Below are 22,090 nucleotides of genomic sequence, written 5' to 3'. Positions count from 1 at the left end.
AATTATGGAATTAGGTTTCTAACATACAGATTTGGCCAGGTGCAAATATAATCTGGAGATTTCAGTTTTCAAATATTAATCTGTTCACTCAAAACTGGCCCTCATGACCTTACGTTGTTTAACAACAGAATGCAGACCTGTGCTTCCAAAATATTTTCATGACTGTTCTAACAAGTTTAGAATGAAACATTTGTCACAGTTTCTGTCAAGTCTATTTCATTCTGCAATGCTCAAGACAGCTCTTTCTTGATCTGTTGATACACAGGGTTTTATAGGCCTAACATCTTGCTATTTTATGCTATTCATTGTCTTCCAGTTCCGCTAGAGATCTCAGCCTCTCAGTTCTCCAATGATTTTCTCAACTAGTCTATTCTGCTAGAGTCTTCCACCTCTTAGTTGATTCTGTTTCCCATACTCAGCTGCTGCATGCCATCAAACACAACAGCACAGAACCAATAACAGCTTTAGTTGGCCTGTGTTCTACTTTGTCTCACACGTTCATAGGTTGTTACTAGGCTAATGACCACTAGGGCTCTTACAAGCCTAGCTGCATACCCCAAGCCATTTGAGTCCTGAGCCTCAAGGGGATCTATGTGGGGGGGGGGGGTGTTAGTAGGGAGGTAACTAAGGATTTGTAGAAGGGCTGTTAATTAGGATAATACTTTTGTTACTGATTGCCTGTTTCCATAAGGAATATGGGGGCTAGACTGAGGGTAAATTTACAATTTTCCATCTAATTGTCAAGATTTCATTTGAAGAGAGTCAGGGAAGAGCTCTGTTTTACAAGGATGGAAAGCCTATTCTATAGTGTAGGGATCCTTTGTGATACATATCTGTCTCTCCAGGATGTTCTGTTTATATCACAAGCAAATTTCAGATCCATGGCTCTAAATTTTCTGGTGCTGTTTGTTTTGTGCATGTACAATAGATCTGTTAGGGCTTGGCCTGAAGAAGCCCTACAAACCTGGCAAAGATACCCTCTCAGTAGCCTGTGGGATACTGAATACAGAGACAGAGCCTTTAGGCAATCAGGGTATTCATGTCCTGAATTCTCCTGGTGAGAAACCTTTGCGGGTATTCCAACTATTGCAACTGATATATACCAAAGGGGGCATGTATTCAATGATAGGTCTGATGATGGCTAAATAGAGTGTTCCTAAAACTTCCTTGGACATGGATGCCATACCCCTACCTAAAAATTGGGGGACATACAATGATTTTCTTACTGTCTTGGCTGCACCTCCCCGCTCAGCTTGTAACTGTGGAGCAAAACTTTGCAGAGATGGTTGGACAGGTGGACCATACTCATTTACAAATTATTTGAACTTCCTGGGGGGTTTATTTCATATTCCTTTATCAAGGCCTCCTCCACAGTAAGCATAGCAAATATTTCTTCGGCATCAAAAATGTGACATATTCTCTTTCCAATTTTCTTTGTTTATTAAACATGTTTTCTTCTTTAGAACAATTCCCATCTTTGCTGTGCCAGAAATGCTCACTTTCACTTCATTCACTTTTTTTACTTATTTTCTTTTTCCAATACTGACCAGGTTGATCTCATTAGTTCCAAAAGCCTGTTTTCTAAGAAGACTGCAGAAGGTGTCGGAGTAGAGGTGATCTGCAAATGATAGCAGAGAAATTTCCACATCCTTTTTTTCAGTAATTGACATGGGATCTTTAAAATCCACCTTTGTTGACATGAGCTCAGGTAGATGAGGATCTTGGCTGACACTTTATGACAGCATCACAAATCAATTCCTAGCATCTCATTTGGGGATAAAAATTGCAGTCTGACATCGAAGACAAGTGTGTTATCTGTTGAGGCATCACAAACATTCATCTTGGAAATCTGAAAAAAATTCCACTACCTTTCCTCCCCGCATTCCCAAACATTACAGCATCTGTAAATGCAGTAGCTGATTCCAGATATGACTTCAAAGTTAAAAAGGGGTTACTGCCATGTGAGGATGATATTTTCTCCTGCTCAAAGAAGGAACTGTAACTGTAACACAAAACGTCTGTCTTCAAAATTAGTCAGCCTTTTAATGATATTCCCTCATCTTTATAACCAGCATCTACATCTTCTCCAGAATCTTGCATAGTATCACTTAGGGTGACTTTGTTAACTCATTTTAAATGGGGGAGCATGTTTCTTTTGCCACTGACCAAGGATGATGCCACAACATGGAGAGAAGATGACTGACTTTAATGACTGTCTTAGCTTCTAGTGTCATTTCAGGGATGTTCAATGGTTGCCAGAATGGGAAGATATGTTTGATAGACCACATTGCTTTGCCAAGGATGGTCTGTAAGTGGCTCCTCTAGACTTTCAAATATTGGCTGAAACATTTTCATCCCCCATAGTCTCTTTTTTTAGGCAATGCCAAACTGACAAACCTTCGGACATAGCAAAATCAACCCAAGGGAAACAAAAGGTGTTACTGCTCAATGTCAGGAGTCTAAGCAAGAAACTCCACTCCCTGTAAGCTCTCCTCATCTTGGTGGCAGACATCTATGCAGCTACTCCAGCATGATTTAAAGCCATCTTGAGAACCCCTGCAGTTCAAGGCTACAATGTTTTCTATGCATTTAGGCCAGCTACTGCACAGGCAGGGACTAAAGGTGGAGGTGTCTCAATCTACAACAATAATAAGGCCACTTCAAGGCTGATCAAACAGGATGATGAGCTTCAGCTTCTCCACATCCAAATTACCAAAGGCAGAGTCCCATACCATATCCTTGCTATCTATAGGTCCCACTCTATGACCCAGGAAACCCATAGCTCATACTTCAACTTACTGGGGAAACTTACCATTCAACCCAGTACCATATTTATGGGCGACTTAAACTACCCTACTAATCCGGTTATCATACATGACCCCAAACCTGCTGGTCCACAGATTATAAATAATAATACCCTGGACCAGATAGTCCACACACCCACTAGGGGAGCAATCATACTAAATCTGGTCCTCACTAACATGGAAGAAGTCTGCACCCCCCAGTGTAATGCTCTCTCTGATAAGGTCAGACCATAAAGCTTTCTCCTTTGAAATCAGAATAAAAATAAAAACAGTGACCCCAGTGAACTCCACAGCATTTAGGAACTATTATAAAGCCAACTTCCCATTATTAAGTGACAACTTGACAAAATGTTAAGCCCCCAAACCATGAGAACACAGTTATCTATGCGGAATAGTTCAAAGACATTCTAAACAATCATGTTAGTAAATGCATAGAGACAGCTGTGCCTATCAAAAATAAGCTTGTAACAAACTCAAAAAAAATAAACCAAGGTGAAATCCAAACATCAATAGGCGATGCAACATAAGGAATAAAGTCATAACAAAAGTAAGGAAATACAATGCCCATCAAGATAAAAACTGTCTCATCAATCTGAACAAACAACTCAGAAAGTATATACCACAGCTAGTTGTGAGGTTCAGAATAGTTTCCAAAGCCAAGGACAGCCACAAAGCTTTACGTAGCTATGTCTGTAACCTCAAAGGCTGTACACAACAATATGCAGAGACAACTGTGAATGCAGGCACCTACATGGAGCTCATATCTCTCAACATCTTAATGAAAAACATTTGGACAAAGCCCTACAAAATGGGGGAACAGAGGCCCAAAAATAGGAACGTATTTTAAACATTGCTCTTATAAACTCAGAAAGTTGCCTAGAGTAACAGGGTTTTTTAGAATATATTTTCTGAAGCATTTGATGTCTGAAACTCAAATGAATCTTATTATTTAGTGACTTCAATTCTCAGATAATCTCAGTGATTTGCCAGAAAACTACAAATTTCATGAGCAACAGACCAAAATATGAACCAAAAATCTGGGCATTCTGGGAAAATCTGACAACTGAGAGGTATTATGGAGCTGGAAGACATAGTAAATATACTGGCTGACAAATTCAGCTCCAGTTTTAACCCCCCACCCCAATCACCACTCATGAAATACCACCAAATGTAACCCTCCAACCACTACTAGGGAACAGGCCCTAAAAAGGCTCACTAAGGCCAAGAACACTGCATCAATGGGTCCTGATAATATGTCAGGATGCCTCCTAAGTAGTATAAAACACGACCTATCTGGACCACTGTAGTCATTACTTACCAATATCTTCCAGTTAGGCTTCATGCCCCAAAAATGGAGAAATGCAACAGTCAACCATCTGCATAAGATTAGGTCTTCTACAGACCCCAGAAACTACAGACCCATTAGTCTGATTAGTCTCATATGCGGAGGCATGGAAAACAATATCATAGAAATGATTAATAATAACATTGGAAACCTCCAGACACTGAATCCAAACCCAGTTTGGTTTTGTAAAGTGAAGATCATGCCTACTCAGTCTGCTAGACATCTTTGAGAAGGACACCAAGGCACTGGATGAGGGCAAAATAGTACATGCTGCCAATCTTGAGATGGCCAGTGCATTTGATACAATACCCACTCTGGCATTATAAATAAATGCACAGAATTGGCATAAACCCACATGTTACAAGCTGGATTGCCAGCTGGCTCTCAGATAGGACCCAGGAAGTTAGGATAGGGGATTCCACCTCTTCAAAGAGGCTGGTCACTAATGGAGTCCCCGAAACTCAGTGCTGGGTTCTCTCCTTTTTAGCATCTATTTCTCAGAAGTCAAGACCAATGTCAATGGCCTCTGGCTGACCAAGTCTGCAGATGATTGCAAAGTAGGAGCAGTCATAGAATCTCTCCAAGACACAAATATCTCCTAGTAAGGGATAATACAGATAAGTAACTGGTGTCATAGATACAGTTCTAAATTCAGTACCAAGAAATGAATAATAGTACCCTTTGGGAAGTTAGCTACCCCAGAAAAGTAGTCAGGGATTTGGGGGTGTATGTAGACAGTAACCTGGTGTTCAAACAACATGTCTAATGTAGTATGGAAGTCATTCTATGCTGCTCAACTTATAAACAAGGGTATGGCATCTAGGTCCAAAGAAGTCATCGTTCCATTACACTCATCCCTCATCAGACCCATCATAGAATTAGAGGAACTATTGGCAAACCATATATTAGCAAAGATAGATCAGAAGCATATGTAAACAGAACATCAACATGTAATACTAGAGTAGTGGTCCCACATACCAATAATAATAAAAAGGTAACAGACATTATCAAGAAACATTGGAATGTGTTATGCCTAGATGAGAAGATTAAGGAAATAGTTGGTGAAGTGCCCCAGGTGAGCTACAAAAACACTAAATTATTAAAAAGACTTTTATGCTACAAAGGTAGGAAAAGGGATATTTCACATTCTATGAGAAAAGGAACACTATCATGTCATACTTGTAATCAATGCCCTTATATGTTGAATGATAACAGTTTTATTCATCCAGATACAGGAAATAGATATACTTTTCACCATTATACAGATTGTAAATCGAAAATTTAGTTTACTTAGCTATGTGCCAGAAGTGTAAGTGTTTCTATGTAGGGAAAACAAATAGTACCCTCAGAGAGAGAGTCAGAGAACATGCATATGCCATTAATAGGGAAGATGACGCAAACGCACTAGCTAAATATGTATTATACAATGACAGTACACATAGTTTTAAGTTTCTGGTACTGCAACTTATATATTCTACTATTAGGCTAGGTGATGTTAGGAACTTCACAGAGAAACAAGAAGGTAAATGGATAATTAAACTGCAAGATGATAAGGGACATGGTCTGAATGAGAAGGTTTCTTTGAAACTTTTTTAAAGAACCGACCCTTGAAACACTAGTTTAGTTTTATAAACACCCCCCTTTTTTACATATGTACAATTTTTTATATATGTACAATTTTTTTATCAGTATGTATAGTTTTGTATATATATATATATATATATATATATATATATATATATATATATATACATATATACATATATATGTATATATATATATATATATATACATATATATATATATATATATTTTTTTTTTTTTTATCATTATATACATATGGTTAGAGCGTCTTCTGTGTGTCGATATGTGTGAATGGGCGTTCCTTCGTTGAAGGTTGTGCGTTAGGCCTGGCAAGCCAGCACGTAAAAATCTTCATAGGTTGGTAGTCAACACAAGCATGTGAGATTTATGATAAGGCTCACTTTAGCAAATTTGGTAAATGACAATACTGATGTATTACACTCCTAGCTAACTCACCTGTGTGTCTCGTGGGCCATACTCCATCTATAATTAATTCAAGGGAAACAAGTGCCATGGTAATGACCTGTCTACTATTCCCGCAGTACTTTGGACAATTACCAAATGACACTGGACATGAGACTATTAGTACAATTCAGACCTATGTACTGACAGTTACTTGAGACAATAAAAAACTAAGGTTAGTAGAACCTAATTACATAGTCCTTTTCCTGAAGGGGGTCGGAATTCCCCTACTTTAAATGTTTTTCCTTATCGTCTAATTTGAGTCTTTTGCTCAGGGGTACTATGCCATCATTTGCAAGGGTAATTAAATCTTTAAGGACACATCTTATGTCTAAAGTTGTCCCAGGTACATCAATCAAGACCAGATTGGAAAAATACTCTTAGTATTCCTGTTCCTAATTTATGGTACTACATGGAATGTGAAACGGGTTAAGCATGGGAATAAAGACCTAGTGCTTTACTTAGTGGATTACTGTGAGATGAGCTGCTCTGCTTACTAGTGAAGAGCAGCTTTTCTGAAAAATATGCAGCATCACCTACTTAGAGGTGCAAAGAAGGGTAGAGCCTTACTTATCTGGGTCCAGTGTGCTACAATGACACAGAGTTTCATGGACAGAAAAATGCTTCCAGCGGCAGACCCCTCATGAGTTGTAATATTGATGAGCTTCTGCGGGTGTCAAGATTGGAAAGACATATTAATTCATCTCAGATGAGAATACTGATTCCATATGAAATACAATAAAAGCATGGGATAGTGAAATGTGATTGCATTTTAACAAGGATCACTGGAAATAGGCATGGGAATTATTACAAATTATGAAATTAACTGATGTAGCCTTGACAAATAAATGCAGCATTTTGCTCAGATGGCACTGTACAAAATCTAAGCTTACTACGCTGTTTCCTGGAAATTTCATATTCATAGAAAATGCAATATGATTAGAAAAGTCTGAGAGAAGTATGTAGATATTTTCGCAGTCATCGGTTGGCTGTGGTGTGTGTGTGTGTGTGTGTGTGTGTGTGTGTGTGTGTGTGTGTGTGTGTGTGTGTGCAAGAATCAATAGCATAGCAAAAGCAGGGTGAGAAGGACAACTGTCTCAGGCATAAAGTACTGTGGGGTGCCATCAGCCAATCCTGATCGTGCTTTAATGCATATTAGTTTTTAAAAGCCAACATATTGCATTTATGGTCAAGCCTGAGTGCTGTAGCACTCCCTGTGTGATCAAACTGTAGCAAGTGCAAACTAAATACATCCAACAAAAAGGGGGATGGTGGGGCTCTACTCCCAGTAAGGCAGTGTGTTCTATGAAGATCTACTGTTACATGTAAGTAGGACATACATAACTGTACTATGTTCAACAAAAAAGACTGTCTCACTGGCATATGAGTAGATTCCCAAAGCTTATCCAACCTTGGAGGAGGAATGACAAGGGTCCAGGAGTCCCTGGAAAATGATCCTACTGAAACCTGCTCTGGATTTAGAAAGGCATCCACCATGTTATTCTTCATAAAGGTATGGACAGAGAACCAAATTGCTGCCTCTAGAATACTCTCAGAGTTCACTCCCTTCCAATACACCACTGAAGAGGAAAAGAATCTGGTGGAATGTGCCGTTACCCTGCCAAGATTCACCTTGCCATGGCAACAATATCAAAGGACAACCAACATGCAATGGTTTGCTTAGAAACAGACTGACATTTCTTTGCCCCTGTGAAGGAAATAAAAAGCCTTCCAGCCTTCCTAAAGGGTTTTGCTCTGTCAAGTTAGTACTCATGCTGCTGATACATATTCAAGATATTAAGTATCGTCTCTCCCTTATTATTAAGATTCTGGAAAGAACACAAGGAGATTAATAGACTGACTGAGTGAATTCTGAGACCATTTCTGTTTGAAAGAAAAAATGGTGTGCAACAGAACCCTATTCCTGTGGAAAATCAGGTAAGGTTGTCCTGCCATGAGAGCTTTCAGCTTAGAAACTCACCTTGCAGATATCAGAGTAATAAGCAAAACAGTTTTTTATGTTAAGAAATTGTGATCAGCTCAAACTGCTGGTCCAACAGGTGATAATGTGAATTTTTCAAGAACACAGTTGAGATCCCATGAAGGAAGAATGTATTTGCCAGGAAGTTTCATATACAAAGCTCCTTTAATGAACTGTTTTACAAAAACTGAAGAAGAAAGAGGAGGATCCATTGACAGACAAGTAGAGATGACCATTAAATGCACCTTAATGGAGGCATACAAAAAACATGCTGAAGTAGCTCACAGAAATACTTGAAGATCAGAGGGATACTAACCTTACTGGATCCTCTCTTTCCACCGCTGACTTGAATTGCCACTTGTGTGGGTTTGCCCAGGCACTGCCTAGCCAGTCTGCCACAATATTCTGCTCTGATGGGCTGTATGATGCCTGATGAGTCACAGACTGCTGTAAAGCCATCTCCCAAACCATCACTTCAAACTGGCACAGGCAGTAAGACCTTGTACTGTTTGTCAGGGTACCACATCACTGTGGTGTTGTCCATAACCACCAGAAGAGGACCCAGAGTGCATAGTTGGTGAAGGACTTTCAAGACGTGAATCACCAGCAACATCTCCATGATACTGATGTGCTTCCATGCATCCTTAGGCCCCCAGGTGACTTGCACTTGCATCTCCATTAACACAGTTCCCCTAGTAAAGTAGGACCCTGGTGGAATCACAAAATCAATAGGTTGCATAACAGAAGGAAGAAAATCATGTTAAAAATTAGGAGGTGTAGCACCCATAAGGATAAAAGCACTCTCACCAAACTAAACAAACAACTCAGAGGACAAATAAAGTCTACCAAAGTCAAATCTAAGGTAAGTTTGGCCTCCCAGGACAAAGACAACCACAATGCATTCTTTAGCTATGTCCACAACCTCAAAGGCAATACACGATTGTGTGCAGAGCTCATTGTAAATGGAGCCACCTATACTGAGCCAGAAGATATAGCAAACCTCCTGACTGATAAATTCATCTCCAACTTTACCCCTCTCTCCCCTCCACTTTCCCTCAGGAAATACCATCAAATATAACTCCCCCCCCACTATCACTAGGGAACAAGTCCTTAATGATGTCTCTAAGACCAAGAACATTGCATCAACGGGCCCAGACAATATTCTAGGATGTCTTCTAAATAGCATGAAACATGACCTATTAGGCCCTCTGGCATTACTGTTTAAGTGTAGCCTCCAAACAGGTTTTGTGCCTCATAGATGGAGAAAGCAACAGTCATCTCTGCACAAAGGTGGGCTATCTACACACCCTGGAAACTACAGAACCATAAGTATCACTAGTCTTATATGTAAAATCATGGAAAGAAATATTATGGAAATGATCAACAGAGATATAGTAAACTCACTGGACCCAACCCAACTTGGTTTCGTCAAGGGCAGATCATGCCTACTCAAACTGGTGGACTCCTTTAGAAAGTAACCAAAGCAATGGATGAGGGAAATGGTTCACACTGCCTACCTTGAACTGGATAAGGCATTTGACACAATACCCCACTCTGCATTGCTGACAAACTCAAGAGGTTAGGTACAAACTTGTATGTTACCAGGTGGATAGTCAACGTGCTCACAGACAGGACCCAGGTGGTTAGAACTGGGGAGCCAACCTCTACAAAGAGGACAGTCACAAGTGGAGTTCCCTCAGGGATCAGTCCTTGGACTGCTTCTTTTTGGCATTTACTTCTCAGATGTCAAGGCCAATGTCAGTGGTCTCCGGCTGACTAAATTTATAGATGATTGCGAATTAGGAGCTGTCATTGAATCCCACACTGACACAAATGTTCTCCAGGAGGGGCTGACACAGACAACAACTGGCGTCAGAGCCATGGGCTAACATTAAATGCCAAGAAATTCATAACAGTATCCCTTGGGAAGTCATCCATCCCTGGTAACTATCATATTGACAACACACCCCTTATAGTTGACCTTTTATTCAGGGTCTTATGGACACATGTTGTTGTTGTGTCATTCGGCTTTTCCCGGTTAGGGGTCGCCACAGCGGAACTCCGGTCCGCTAATGAATGGTAGTTGATTTTTATGTGCCAAGTTACAAGCCCTGACGCACAACCATCAACGAAGGTAAGCCCATTCGCATATGTCTTCACGCAGAAGACGCTCTAGCTGAGAATCGAACCGGACATTGTCTTACTGTGAGGCGACAATGCTACCGCAGCACCACCACCACACATATATAGATTGCAATCTAGCTTCTAGCCATCATGTGTCTACAATAGTGAGGAAATCATTCTATGTCATGCAACTTATAAACAAAGGTATGACATCTAAGTCCAAGAAAGTCATTGCTCCACTGTATTTGGCATTAATCAGACCTATCATTGAGTACAATGTTCCCTTTGGTATGTAACTAACCAGGCATATCCAACAACTTAAACATCCACAGAGTTTCCTCACTAAAAGAATACAGGACATAAGTAAAATGTCCTATGCAGACTGCCTCAAAGCCCAATCCTTGTATTCTGTCTCCTACAGGCGTTTGAGGGGAGATCTATGCCTGGCATACAAGGCATTGTCACACCCCTCTCTGACGGACCTCCTGCATATCCACAAAACAAACATTATCAGAACTATCCATTCTAAAGACTTAAACCTTGCCTGTGATATAAATAGGACCTGCCGGAGAGACAGATATGTATTCCAGAGACTACTCCATCTCTGGAACAGGCTCCCCATCCATGTGAAGTAGAGTTCCTCCATAACCCAATTCTAGTGCAACTTGGACAGCTGGATGGGGAACAGGAAATTCATCCCTGGTTTGGCACCTATGTCTCTAATGGACACATGCAACCTGTAAATGGTTCATTTCCCAGGTCCCTGCTTACACTTATCAAGGGTATCGGAATTTGACAGATATGCATGGCTAGGCTTAAAAAGGCCCTTGTGGCCGTTAGCCTAGTAAACACCTATGAACATCTGTCTGGACAGATTGCATTGATACCACAGGGGAGAAAGTAAGTCCCGGACTAATACTCAACTATTCTTTCCACTACTGTAACTCTTGTCTGATGAAGGGGAGCACTAGAAATGGGGATTCCAGAGAAGGAAGGTGTTGACTAAAACAATTTCTGACAAACCATTGAATTTTCCACATGTGAACATGAGTCACTGGTATCATGAGAATCATGGATGCCATCAGTCCAAAATGTTTAAAAATTCTCTTGCTGAAGCAACATTCCTCTTGGAGAATTCCAGAAACACCATTAGGAAAGACAGGATCTTGTCTTCAGGAAGAAAGGCATTCTCTTGTTGGAACTGATTAGGCACCCTAGAAAGACTATTTTTTTGTGGTGGTGTCAGACATCGCTTCTGAAGGTTCAACTTTAACCCTAGCTAGGAGAATATGGCCGAGACCTTCTCAAGTGAATCCATGCACCTGGCTATGGGCTCTGCACAGATCAGCAAGTCATCCAACTAAGGAAAGATATGAATGCCAAGAGTCCAACAGCGGGCCACTACTGGGCAAGGCATTTGGTAAACCCTTGAGATGCAGTAGATAGTGCAAAGAGCAACACAAAAAAATGACCAGATACAACAAATCTCAGTAATCTCCTGAAGCAATAAGCAATGGGGATATTATGATATGCATCATTCAAGTCCAAGGTCACCATGAAGCAATGGCCTGGCAACAGGGAACACTGTCTGTAGAGTGAGTATCTTGAACTTGGGAACCTTGACAAACATTTTCAGAATGGAAAGATCAAATACCGGTCTCCATGACAGCTTTATTGGAGGACCAGGAAAATTTTGGAGTAGAAACCTCTCATTCTTTCTGTAGAAGGGACCAGTTTTATGACTCCTGAGCCCTGCATTTGCCAGAAAATAGGAGGGAATAACAAAGTGTGGTCAACTGGATGAGGGGGAACACCTTTGAATGGAGGCAGATATTCCTTCAACTGCCATCTGTAACCCTTGCTAACGATGCTGAACACCCATTTTTCAGAAACGACTAATGGCCAAGGTGTCTTATTGAGAACTAACTTCAGAAACATGGCAGCTGGTGGGAGATTTGGGAAATATTGGTGCCATGCCTCAGCACAGTCATATGTTGAGAGAGGGATGATAATTTTTGGCCTCGTCTTAGGCTTGGCAGAGTTATTATCCTACTGTGTCCTTTTATTGTCTTGTTTTTTGTTAGGCTGGAACATCTGTTTGTAAAGCTGCTAAAAATTATCCTGCTTAAAGGAAGGAAATTTGGGAATAGGAAACATTTTCAACACCCCTTGCATGAGTTACCTCTGCCATCCCAATGTTTAAGGATCTGATTAGCTACTGCACCAAACACACAATCAGACTCAAGCAGAGCATTCAATATCTCATTTTTTAACTCATCAGACAAGGTCTCACTGTGCAACCAAACATACCTTATCACCAGTAACGAAAGTGTGTTTCTAGAAACAGCATCAGCCCCTTCCAAGCACACTTTAATGCATGCTTTGATACCAGGAAACATTGAAAACAGTATCTTCAACAGATTTTTTGCTCAGCAGGTAACAATCCAGCAAACTTGTCTAAGCTATACATGCATCTCAAAACAAACTTCCACAAAGTAGATTTGTAGTTAAATGCTTTAAAAGCTAACACTCTAGATAGAATCAGCTTCTTTCCCTTGGATTCTAGGAGTTTGCTTAGTTTATCTGAAGGTACAGGATTTGAAGAAGATAAAAGTCTTTTATTAGAAGAAGCAATTGAGGACACAGAAGCAGGGTCCTAGAATAAGGGGGCTTGGAGGCCAGGCATTTCAAAGCATACTCTGAATTTCTTAAACATTTTTTTAGGCACAGTCTCAATAAGTAGAGGAGAATTACAAGCTTTACTAAAACATCCTCCAACACTGGGATCGATGGAGGAAATGTCTTCATTTCCAGGGCCTCATCCTCCAAACGATCACAAACCCTGCTGATGTCAGAGACAGCCAATGATTGCTCCCAAGTGAATAAATCCCTAAACCTAGCCAGCTTTTGCGGAAAAAGAAAACATTTGTTTGAGTTCCTGTTCATCCCCAGAGAAAACCAAGTCTCTGACTCTTGACAGGTCAAAAATCTCAGACACTAAAAACCCTTCAAAATCAGGATCCTTGTATAGTTGAACGGAGTAGAAGCATCGGCATTACGGTATGCACCCAGTAGTCAACTGCCTGATCTAGCCATAGCCACCATTTCAGGTAGGAAAATAGTAGAATTGCTGCCCTACCACATGGTGGGTCTTCTGTCTCTTCATTGCATGCAATACACTAGTGGAAGAATCACAGGGGGAGATGTATCAACATAGGCAATGGGTCCTGCACCTCTGACTACCCTTTCTAAAGGGTTTGATTCTCCCATACCAGAAGCAGGCAATGGTACAGCCCCAGAGGATGTGTCTGACCTTCGTGTCAAACACAGCTGCAGTATTAGCATCACTCCACTTGACCTTGAGGCAACAGGAGGTAAGTGGTCCAATAACCTGCCCAAGACTGAAACTATTGTGGAGTCACAAGTCATAGGTTGAGGCATATTTTTTATTTATTTGCATGTTTTTTAGGTGCAGAAGGAGTAGATGGTGGGGAGAGACACCGAATTTGAGTCCAGCAAGTCAGGAGACAAAAAACTTGCCAGATCAATACAGAATACTGGATACATGGTTAGCTCATTACAAAATGAGCAAATCTCACTATTATCCCTCTAAATAGCAATCTAAGGTCTACTTCTACAGAGATACTATAATGAATAATGAGATAAGAGGACAGCAATTTCAGTAACTGAGCACAAAGCACAAAAATACATATCACAAAGACCCCCAATTTTAATAAATAAAGGCTAGTTTCAGCCCCAAATATACAGAAACCGTTTAAAATGGTATAGTTAGATGATTTTGCTGCTACTTTCCCTGTGAGGCTCTGCAGCGACAATTTAATGTTGTAGTGAGTTTCACCATGCATACCTCTCAACCGTACAGATTTTCACAGAATATCGAGATTTTTGCTTCATATTTTTGGTCTGTCTCTCATAAAAGTGTGGTTTTCTGGGAAAACATTCGCAAATCATTGAGGGCTGAAGTCAGAAAATAATGATGGGCATTTGAGTTTTAGAATTTATGGCCTTCAGAAAATTCATGCTTATACAAAATGTGTTATTCTATCAATTGTCTAAGTTTGTAACAGCAATATTTAAAAAGTGCCATGATTTTTGGACTTTTGTCCCCCCATTATTTAGGGCTTTGTCCAGATTTCTTGCTCTAAGAGTTTAACAGGTATGTGTACTGTACTGTATTGTACTGTATTGTGTAACATTTTCTTCACTGTGGTGCAACCATGGAGTTGGATTATATAATTTTGGAGATGTGGGAGGCTTGGCCCCAGCAATAAAAATGTTTTTATGTTTTTCATCGTTTTTCAGCTCACTATTTTCAGCATGCGATTTGCAATAAATGCTGAGCCAAAAACAGTGCTTCCCATTCATTTAGGTAAAAGCACATAAAATAACCTAAGACTGCTGTGTGTTAAGTTGGTATAACTGTTTTTTACAGCTTGTGTCATCTGACTGTCTGAAGGATTGCTTGCATAATAATAGACCCTGTTAGTTAACAGCCTGGATATCATTGCTGGAACCTGTGTCTAACAGAGCTCTTTTCAAACTATCTGGAAATATACCGAACTAAGTATATTTTTTTGGTTCTTCAGAATTGTGTACTGTAAATTGCTGTGGGACTAATTTTATTCAAAGTTGTGCACTGTTATTTTTGATTCACTGTATAGTTTTTCAGATGTCTGCTGAAAGTGTTTTGTTCCACCCACCCTCCCTATCTCTGATTTGTTGTTTAAATTTGGTGGCTTTTGCAGTTGCCCGCCCCACTATAGATTTGATCTGGGACACTCCCCCCAATCCAATCTTTTTACCACATTCTACCTAATACACTCCTTCTGCACTTGTTTTTAGTAATTTTTAATTTAATTGCATTTTTTTAAACTGTGTTTGGTCTAATATTGCTACATACTCAAGTGTGCTAGCTTGCACTACATCTGAATTGTTTTTACTGCTGTTTTAGCTACTTTTCTGTAAAAAAAAAAAACTGTAAGCCTGTTTCCTACCTTTTCTGTAACTAGTGTAGTCCAGATACAGATTTGCTGTTTCCAGGTCTGTATGTAAGCTTCAGAGCCACCCCCCCCCCCCCAAGCCTTTCTGTGTTAGAGGGAAGCCTTCTAGCTTGTCAGTGGGAGTGGAAAGCACTAGTTAACCTATCTACCACATAAGGAGTGGTTCTGGCCCAGAAATTGTAGTTACTGGCCATCTGGGCATTCTTTTCCATCTCTCTTAACTTTCTGATTTGAAAACCTGCATTTGCACTTGTTTCTTTCCTGTAACTAGTCTAGTGCAGATACAGATTCTTAGTTTTAGCATTTGAATTTGCTTATTCGTGCTCACCACTTGTTCAGAACTTGTTGTAAGCACTAAATAAGCTATTAATTACTATAGCACTAAACCGTCCTCATTACCTAGAGGAAAACAGTTTTTGCACTTACTTTCCTCACTTACTTAGAGAAAAACAGCTCTTGTACTCACTTTCCTCACTTATCTAGAGGAAAATAGTTTTTTTTATTCAGGCATGTCCAAGGGTCAGCTCCTAGTGTTCTCTCCTGTCTATCTGATGAATCTGGGCATCTTGGAGCAATGTAGAAATTGCCTCATGTACACAGACAACCCTCTCCTCCTACCATCCAACACTACAAACTGTGAGAGATGCACTTATCAAGCCAAACTGGAGGTAAAGCTCTCTCCAACCAAGACTGAACTTGACATTCAAGAGGAGAAGGTTAACACTTGCACCACACCACACTTATCATATAGTCTCACTAAATCTACACCATCAAAATCCACACATAGAAACACAAAAACATTCACGGAGGACCTCCAAAGCAGAAACGCAAGCAACTTCCATGCCCCAACACAACCCAAATGACACATAGCCCACAGACTCAGTGTGCCACTCAACCACAGCCAATAAAGCAAAACAACGTATCCAACACACTAGCCATAGGTGACTCTATAGTCAGGCACACTGATGTCCCACTCACCAGGCTAAACAAGGATAAGGTTACTGTCAGCTGCATGTCAGGTGCCAGTATCCGCCACATAACCCACGCACTCAGGTCACTCCACAACAAGCACAAATATGACTCTGTTATTGTCCATGTTGGTATGAATGACCTGAGACGTACTTCCCTGGACTACATGAAAAGAGACATGGAAGAGCTCTCTGATTTTGTAGCCCAGGCAGGAATGACCCTAGCCCTGAGTGGCATTCTGCCATCGCCCAGAATGATACCGCAGTACAAGGACAAAATGATTGACTTCAACAATTGGCTAAGCTTCTGGTGTCATTCTAAGGGGATCCAGTATCTGTCTGCTTGGGATGACATATTCGACAGACCACGATGCTTTGCCAGAGATGGCCTGCACCTCTCGCCTCTGGGATTCTGGATACTGGCTAAGGCTCTTGCCGCCCCTATAGTGCCTTTTTAGGCAAGGTTCAAATGACAAATTCAAAACTGTAACAGGAACAGGCAAGCAAAAACTGAGGGTAAAGCTACTCAATGCTAGAAGTCTAAATCTCAAAATGCACTCACTCGAGGCACTCCTTAAAATGGAGAACATCGATATCTGTGCAGTGACTGAGACCTGGTTCAAGGCTCCAGAGAGCACCCATACACTACCAGGCTATAACTCATACCACACTTTTTGGCCATGTAACCTGGACCGGAACACCAAAGGCGGAGGTGTGTCCATATTCATTAAGGATATCCACACCTCCAGGCTAGTTGCTCAGCATAATGCATCCAAGGTTATCCAAGTGCAACTAACTCTGGGCAAAACTGCAATCCAAATTGTAGCTTGCTACAGATCCCACACCATGCCCCAAGATTCCCACTCCTCTTTTCTTGATGTACTGGAAAATATTAGGGTTCAACCAAACACCCTAATAATGGGCGATTTCAACTACCCCACCATTAACTGGGAAAACTACTCCTGTACCAACTCCTTCACATGACGCTTTCTGGAATTCATAAACTCCAATGCCCTGGATCAACATATCCATACCCCCACCAGGGGCCAAAATATCCTAGACCTAGTCATTACCAACATGAGTGACCAGTGTTCCACACCTGAAGTCATCTCCTCGTTGGTCCGATCCGACCATTAGCTAATCACCCTTGATATCCACATCCTGCCCCCATCCCCCCCCCATTAAGGAAACCATGGTAAAACATTTCTCCAAAGCCAACTTCATGCTTCTTAAGACAGAAATGGTGAACTTCATGACACCCATGCAGATGGACAATACAGTTACGACTGCTGAATCCTACACAAATGCACTCTTTAAGCACTTACACGAGTGCATGGATCGTGCTATTCCAAACAAAACTAAGACGCTACCTCCAAAAAAAGGAAGCCAATCTGGTGGTCCCCTGCCATAAACAAACTGTACAACAGCATCAAGAAATTATTGCAAAAGAGAGTAAAATCCCATTAGTGGAGGAGCTCCCTGGTCAGCCTCAGTAAGAAGCTGAGTTCCCTTATAATATCCTCCAAAGCTAGCTGCAAAAACAAAATCACCACTGATTCTAAGGACAACCACAAAGCATTCTATAGCTATGTCAATAATCTCAATGGCAACATCCAGATCTGCACTGAGTTACAACACAACGGCACAAAAATTACAGAACCAACTGATATTGCCAACACCCTGGCAGATAGGTTCAGTGTTAACATTACCCCCCCCTCACCCCCTAAAGGGCTCATATCTATACAGGAAGAATGCAGAGTCCCTGAAATCACAACTACGCAAGTAAAAGCTGCACTCTCTAAAGCCAAAAACACAGCATTCATGGGACTGGACAACATCCCAGGCTGCATTTTACATGAACTTCAGAACGGACTGGCTCCCCACCTAAGCACCATGTTCAATCATAGCCTCACATCAGGCTTTATGCCCACTGAAAAGCATACAGCAACAGTTATCCCACTCCACAAAGGGGAAGCCACAACTGATCCCGGGAACTATTGCCCTATTAGCCTGACAAGGCTGGTCTGCAAGGCCATGGAACGTATCATCATGGAACTCATAAACAAAGACATTGGTAACCTCCAAACTCTGGATCCCACCCAGTTCGGGTTTGTGAAAGGCAGATCATGCCTCCTGAACCTGATTGACTTCTTTGAGGCAGTCACCAAAGCTGTAGATGAGGGTAAGGTGGTTAACAGAGCCTATCTTGACCTCGCCAAGGCTTTCGACACCATCCCCCATTCCGGAATTATAGCTTCTTCTTTTGGCTGCTCCCATCAGGGGTTGCCACAGCAGATCAACTGTTTCCATTTCTTCATGCCCTCTGCATCTTTCTCTGTCACACCAACCACCTGCATGTCCTCTCTCACCACATACATAAACCTTATCTTAGTCCTTCCTCTTTTCCTGTTACCTGGTAGCTTCATCCTTAGCATCTTTTTCCCAATATACTCTGCATCCCTCCTCAGCACATGTCCAAACCAATGTAATCTTGCCTCTCTGGCTTTGTCTCCAAACCTTCCAACCTGGGCTGACCATCTAATATACTTATACCTAATCCTGTCCATCCTCGTCACACCCAGTGCAAATCTTAACATCTTCAACTCTGCCACGTCAAGCTCTGACTCCTGCCTTTTTGTCACTGCCACTGTCTCCAACCCATATACCATAGCTGGTCTTACTACCCTCTTCTAGACCTTCCCTTGCACTCTTACTGGTACTCGTCTGTCAGAAATCACGCCTGACACTGTTCTCCACCCACTCCATCCTGCCTGTATTCTCTTCTCCACCTCTCTTCCACACTCACCATTACCCTGAACTGTTGATCTCAAGTATTTAAACTCATCCGCCTTTGCCACCTCTACTCCCTGCATCCTCACCATTCCTCTATCCTCCCTCTCATTCACACACATATATTCTGTCTTAGTCCTGCTGACCTTCATTCCCCTTCTCTCTAGAGCATATCTCCACCTCTCCAGGGTCTCCTCCACCTGTTCCCTACTCTCACTACAGATCACAATGTCATCTGCAAACATCATAGCCCACAGGGACTCCTGTCTGATCTCGTCTGTCAACCTGTCCATCACCATTACAAATAAGAAAGGGCTTAGAGCTGATCCTTGATGTAATCCCACCTCCACCTTAAACGCATCCATCACTCCCACTGCAGACCTCACCGCTGTCACACTACCCTCGAACATATCCTGTACCACACTTACATACTTCCCTGACACTCCCGACTTCCTCATAAATACCACAACTCCTCTCTAGGCACCCTGTCATATGCTTTCTCTAAATCCACAAAGACACAATGCAACTCCTTCTGACCTTCTCTGTACTTCTCCATCAACACTGTCAAAGCAAACATCGCATCTATAGTGCTCTTTCCTGGCATGAAACCATACTGCTGATCACTAATCATCACCTTACTTCTTAACCTAGCTTCCACTACTCTTTCCCATAACTTCATGCTGTGACTGATCAATTTAATCCCTCTGTATTTACTACAGCTATGCACATCACCCTTATTCTTAAAAATCAGTACCAAAACACTTTTGCTCCATTCCTCAGGCATCCTCTCACTTTCTAAGATTTCATTAAACAATCTAGTTAAAAACTCCACTGTAATTTCACCTAAACACCTCCATGCTTCCACAGGTATGTCATCTGGACCAACAGTCTTTCCGTTCTTCATCCTCTTCATAGCTATCCTTACTTCCTCCTTGCTAATCCACTGCACTTCATGATTCAGTATCCGCACATCATCCAACCTTCTCTCCCTCTCATTCTCTTCATTCATCAGCCCCTCCAAGTACTCTTTCCATCTGCTCAACATACTCTCCTCGCTTGTGAGTACATTTCCCTCATTATCCTTTATCACCCTTACCTGCTGCACATCTTTACTAGCTTGGTCCCTCTGTCTAGCCAATCAGTACAGGTCTTTTTCTCCCTCCTTGGTGTCCAACCTTTTATGCAACTTGTCATACACCTTATTCTTAACTTTGCCATCTTTCTCTTTGCCATATACCTCATCTCCTTATACTCTTGTCTACTTTCTTCATTATAGCTAAACTCATTACTAAACTAGGTATAAATCCCCACGTCACAAGATGGGTAGCCAACTGGCTCACTGACAGAACCCACACTGTAAAAGTTGCACACTCCAAATCTGACCTCAAACCAGTGACAAGTGGAGTACCACAGGGTTCAGTCCTGGGACCTCTCCTGTTTGGTATCAACTTCTCTGAAGTACAGGCTAACACAGAAGGCCTCTGGCTAACGAAGTTCACAGATGACTGCAAGCAAGGAACCATAGTCGAGTCCGCAAATGATGTGGAAATCCTACAGAAAGGCCTCGCTGAGACAGATGCCTGGTGTCAGAGCCATGGCCTCAAGCTCAATGCTAAAAAGTGCATTGTCATCCCCTTTGGTAAAAACTCTGTATCCATGAACTACTACATAGACAGCAGTCTACTTAACACCGAATGTGTGATAAGAGACCTTGGGACCCAGGTGGACAGTAGTCTGCCCTTTGATAGTCACATTGCCGCAGTAGTCAGGAAACCCTTCTACGTGGCACACCTCATCATAAAAGTGTTCTTATCCAGGAAAAAAGAGGTCATTGTCCCCCTCTACTCAACACTCATTAGACCCATTATGAAGTACAACGCCCCTTTTGGAATTTACCTCACAAGACATCTGCAGCAGCTGGAAAGGCCACAGAAGTACCTCACAAAGAGGATTACTGGCCTCAAACAGATGCCCTACACTGACCGTCTCAAAAAACTCCAGCTTTACTCCATAGCATATCGCCTACTTTGAAGTGATCTCTGCCTAACATATAAAGCTATGTCAAACCCAGAGCTGTTGGACATGCTACAACTAATGAAATCCCAATCCCTCCGAGCTACACACTCTAGGGACCTAAACCTTGTCACCACAATAAACAGGACATGCTGGAGGGATAGATTCCTGTCCCAGAGACTTCCCATACTCTGGAACAGGCTACCCATCTATGTCAAGCAAAGTTCTTCATTAGCACTCTTCAAGAAAAATCTTGGTGAGTGGATGGGAATTAGGAAATACACCCCGAGGATCACTTCTGTGTCTCTGCTCGACAGTGGCACAGGAAAATAACTTTCTTGGATGGCATAAGCCAGGGAACCTTGTTGGCTAGGCTTACGTAGGCCCTCGGGCCAATAGCCTAGTACCTACCTATGAACCTATGAACAAGGAATTACGCATAAACTTTAGAAAAAAATCCTGTCAGGAATGTTTCACATAGAAATTAGCATCAAAATCATGACTTAAATGAAAAAAATGTTTAAAATGCTGCAAATCTACTCAATTATCACAAATAATCACAGTCCCACAGAAAACCTTAAAAAAAGTAAGTTTTCCTGTCAAAACTATTGAAAGACCATTGTAATCAATGGAGATAGATGCAATTTACTCATGGTTCTGGCAGCATGAGGCAAAGAGAGGAACTGCACTAAAACAGCCTTAGTACAAAAACAGTTAAATATTCACCAATGACCATAAAACACATTAAAGGTGTTAAAAACTCCATAGAGAATCAGAATTAGCTTAAAAATAATCAGTATAAAACTCAAAAGTACATATAATTTTCCAATAAGAAAAAAAAAACAAATCAGAAGAATACACAATTACAGCACTGAAAGAAAAAGGCAAAGGGAGGAAATAAAACCCCAAAAGGGTTTCTTGTCTGAGCTGCATATATGAAGTAAATCAGACAGAGGAACAGTCTTCTAAAAAATCTTCTCTTACTGTGTTACCAGAAA

The 22,090-nt window shown here is 41.3% G+C and overlaps 1 protein-coding gene across 1 annotated transcript in view; it reads right to left on the bottom strand.

The window, feature by feature from the left end:
• GASK1B (golgi associated kinase 1B) overlaps window positions 1-22,090 on the bottom strand; it is a 371,609-nt gene that overhangs the window by 306,535 nt on the left and 42,984 nt on the right. The gene's annotated exons all lie outside the window — the stretch shown is intronic.

Source organism: Protopterus annectens, chromosome 2.part1 (genome assembly GCF_019279795.1).
Source record: "Protopterus annectens isolate FY-2018-M chromosome 2.part1, PAN1.0, whole genome shotgun sequence".
Taxonomy (NCBI): Eukaryota; Metazoa; Chordata; order Ceratodontiformes; family Protopteridae; genus Protopterus; species Protopterus annectens.
Note: the sequence above shows the minus strand (reverse complement) of the source record. Positions and strands in the feature narration are given on the sequence as shown.